The following is a 3,630-nucleotide window of genomic DNA, read 5'->3' on the forward strand; positions in this document are numbered from 1 at the left end:
GCCTGGTGGTGGGTATTGAGGAGGGCACGTTCTGCATGGAGCACTGGGTGTTATGCACAAACAATGAATCATGGAACACTTCATCTAGAACTAATGATGTAATGTATGGGGATTAACATAAGAATAAAAAAAAAAAAAGAAGGTTGATGTGACCCTTTGGAGGGGAGGGGGCACTGAGGCTGGAATGGACACATGAAAGGCTCTGGCCAAGTTCTCTTTCTTTACCTGAGTAGCAGTTACAAGAGTGTTCCCTAAATTATATGTGCTTTTTGTGTAATTTTCTGTATTTCTGTTTTATTTTACACTAGCAAGGTAAAAAGAAAAAAAAATCACTCCTAAGGTGAGTTTGATTTAGAAGTAGGGATGCCTTAACTTGCTGTATTCCAGCCATGGTACTAGGAACCCTCACATCCCCCAGGATTAATTTAAATTAATTTGGGGTGGTTATTGGGTTATTTTCATTTTATAATAGGAAACTGAAACTCAGCAAAGTTTTGCTGATGTGTTATAATATAGTTAAGTAGTCTTGAAAATTCCAGTTTTCTTCAGACTCTTAATTATAGAGAACAAACTGCTGGTTACCAGAGGGGAGGGGTGGGGAATGGGTGAGATAGGTGATGGGGATTAAGGATGCACCTGTCATGATGAGCACGGGGTGATGTATGGAAGTGTCGAATCACTAAATTGTACACCTGAAACTAATATAACACTGTATCTTAACTAACTGGAATTAAAATAAAAACTTAAAAAAAAAGAAAATTCCAGTTTTCTTGAAGGGGTACCACATGTGGGGACCAGATGAAGAAGTTCAGGATAAACCCCTTCCTTTGGTTTCACAGAACCCTAAAACACAAGAAGTGGAGGGCACATTACAGGTAACATGCCATAAACACCTCTCCACTTTTCAATTAACACACTCAAGTCCAGAGAGAAAAGACCCCACACCCAGCTAATTATTGAGAGGGCATGTGTCCAGGTTTTCAGAAGTGTGCCTCACCCTTTACTGACATTAATTCATTTAACCCTCTGCCACTCTGTAGGTGAGTAGTAATTGGAGCTCTGAGAGGTGAAAGAATTTCGAGTCATGGCTTGAAAGTGACAGTTTGGAGTTGATCCATGTTGGGGTTCCCAGGTCCAAGCACAGGATTTTTAAGCGTATTCCAAGAGGACTTATTCTGCCAATGACAACCTAGAAAACCACCTTGGTGAATGTGTTGGACAGAGCTGTGCTGGTTATTCTCTCTTCCCCTCCCCACTACTCCAAATCCCTTGTCCATCCTTCTCTCCTCTGCCAAGGGCCTGACCCCCCCAAACTTTGTCCAGTCATCAGGTTTCCTTGGGGCTCTGGTCACTGCATGAGTTCAGTCAATGAGAGGCTCTGGCAAGAGACCAGAGGGTGGGAAAAGAATGGATGGGGTATTTCTCTGCCTGCCATCCCCCTGCTTCCACTCAGGTTGTGTGGCAATGGCTGAGTCCTCTATCATGCAGCTCCCTCCCCTATGCCAACTCTCACAGGCTTTTGCAAACACCAAGCCCTCTCCTCGCCCCTTCAGGCCAGAGGTAGTAATGGCTCCCCCATGCTGCTCATCTCTGGATGCCTCAACCTTCCTTTTTGGTTCCCTTAACTGTGCACACATTTTCACAAAGAGTCTTGCCTTTAAATTATTTTCAGGTAAAACTTTTTGAGTAGAAGTCAGTTTCCTACCAAGATCCAGACTGATACAGAGACTGACCACATACAGGTGTGGGGTGAGCGTGAATCTTAGTCCACAAACTTGGGAATGAAAATCATGTCATGCTACTTCATTTTCTTTTGTTCAGTTAAATTCAATCTGACTCCAGGATATCTGAAATTGGCTGGTAGGGCACCCAGTATAAGGCACCCCCAGGTCTATATGAAGATTGCAGGAGTCTCATGCTCAGCAAAATATTCTGTAAGACCTCTCCATCTTCAGGATATGCAGGTCACCTCTGTGATTCCACTGTCCAGTGCACACAGTCCCTTGAAGTCTGGGGTCCTGCTGTGCTGTGCGACAGCCATCCTGAACCTCAGGGCCCAGGTGCAGCCTCCTCAGATGGGCGCACAGTCATACTCTGGCCTCCAGAGGTCCTGTCACTCCCTCAGGGCCCTGTGGAGCAGTGGACAAGTCCTCAGCATCCCTGAAACTCTGGGTGTCTTTCTGTTCTCAGTCTCAATTTGCACACCCAATTTTGGCCCAGCCTCCACACCTCTTCTTGAATCAGGAAAGATCAAGGATTGGGGCTGTCTCCTCGACCAGGAGACGAGAGAAAAATACAGAAAGGACAAAACACAAAGGTAATTGGAGATAAGACTTGCAATGCACCATAAAGCCTAGACAACATAAAGTGTACTCCATCGCTCCCTTAATAAGCTCTTATGGAACCAGACACTGTTCTCACTCTCTTGGAAACAAGAATTGAAGGAGAGCAATAGGTGATTAGCCCTACAAACCTGCCATGTGTCAGGGCCTTGTGGGAATTTCCCTGTCTGCCTGATGGAAAGAAATTCAGGGGAGTTCATGAGCAAGCCAAAAATATTTCCCTTCCTGTCTTCAAGAAAAGGGTCAATTCAAGATATGATTTCAGGATCATTTAGTAACACCAACTGAAGATAAGCTTATTTAACTTAATTCCTTTTTTTTTTTTTTTTGCTACTCAGTTTATTTCATGCTCCCTAAAGTGGAAAAACTAAGAAATGAATGACATTTCAAAAGTAGATACTCACTTTTTAAAGGTACATGATGGGTAAAAGTTTCTTCCCTCAGTTCTGGGGAAGGCAAAGCACAATTGAATTCTCATAAAAATCTTTGTTAAATACCATCATAAAGGAATTTGACAGTACCACTCTATGAGGCTGCCATTACAGAGAATTTTAATAAAATGTGAATAAATCCATGGACATAGTAAGCATTGCATACATGTACATCCAAAGACTTTGTCGTCCCAGGGAGGATGTTGGTTAGACAAGCATAATTATGAGACTTGATCTCCAAAGCTAAAGAAAAGTTACCTGTTTAAAAACAAGTTGTGAAAGTAAAATAATAATCAGATCAAAGTTATATTGTTTTTAATGCCTGATATATTAATGTGTTTTTATAAATTAAAAAAAATTATGGATTTTTATTTGTTCTTCTAATGACACTGATACATATATAATTTTCTAGTGTCTGAAGAGTTTCTCAAGAGAACAGATAACAAACTCGCAAGGGAAAGGCAGAGATGTTCCACACTGAATTTTCTTTCCCTGTTCTTGTCCCTTTGCATGGGGCAAGTACTGTCTTTTACCTTTGTGGAGAGCAATGTGGAACAGTCTGGGCAAGCCATTGCACTTCTTATTTAGCATCTGGCAGAGGAGGAATAGTAGCATGGAGAGCCTCGGGAATTTTTTGAATTGATTTATTCCACTTTTCCAGGGTATGGGAGAAAATTAGCTTTAGAAGACCTAACCATGTGACTTTGGACGAGTCACTAAATTCTCTGGAACTTCTTGTTCCTCGTCTTTAGTTCTAAAGACTTTTATGACTCTGCCTTTCAAAGAACATAGAACATGTGGATAAAGTTCAAAGGCTTTGAAGTCAGATAGGCTGTACAAATCCTAGTGCTATGTGA

Source organism: Leptonychotes weddellii, chromosome 10, assembly GCF_054177405.1.
Source record: "Leptonychotes weddellii isolate Sample4059 chromosome 10, ASM5417740v2, whole genome shotgun sequence".
NCBI lineage: Eukaryota > Metazoa > Chordata > Mammalia > Carnivora > Phocidae > Leptonychotes > Leptonychotes weddellii.